The sequence below is a fragment of the Octopus bimaculoides genome, chromosome 2 (assembly GCF_001194135.2).
Source record: "Octopus bimaculoides isolate UCB-OBI-ISO-001 chromosome 2, ASM119413v2, whole genome shotgun sequence".
In the NCBI taxonomy this organism is placed as follows: domain Eukaryota; kingdom Metazoa; phylum Mollusca; class Cephalopoda; order Octopoda; family Octopodidae; genus Octopus; species Octopus bimaculoides.
In genome coordinates, this window is record NC_068982.1 from 162290990 (window position 1) to 162291753 (window position 764).

Here is a 764-nt window from a genome sequence, read left to right on the forward strand (position 1 = left end):
TATATATATATATGCATGCACATTTACACACACATATATATATACATTCACTTACACATCTATATGCATATAACATATATTGCGTGCATGCATGCATGTATGTGTGTGTGTAAAATAATTTTTCTGTTTAGTTTGCTGTTATTGTCCAACACTAAATATTTACCTCAAAAAAAAGTAAAGCATCTATTTAATTATCATTGTTGTTCTGGAGTAAGTAATCATGAGTGTTGACTGCCTCTGTGATTATTTTGATGGCGTAACCTCTGAGGTTGTTTAGCTGGGTGTGGACTTCCCTGGGATTATTTCAATAGGTTTTAGCTACTTGACTTTATTTCTGTGAGTGTGGGCTGCTCCTGGAGTTATTTTAAGCTATTAGAGTTGCTCTATCATGATCAACTCTTTCTATTTGCACCTTACACAAACATACAACAGAGATAAATAAGACAACAAACAAAAGGGTTGTTTTTTTTTTTTTTTTTTGTCTCTTCATTTTTGAGAATTAAAAGCATTTTAAGTATTTTACATTTATATGCTTCAAGCTGCTTGATCTTCTGTTGTCATCTGGTGTCGCGTTCCTGAGTGTGTTCATACAAATTCAAAATAACCATTTCTGAACTAGTTCAAACCTGATTTGCTACTATGTACACATACAGTAATAAGACAACCATTGACAATCAGAGATCAAACCAATCAAAACATAGAGTAGAATCAAATATTGCTAAGTATTTGCTCAAGAAAATGAAGTTAATTTGTTTGAAAAATTA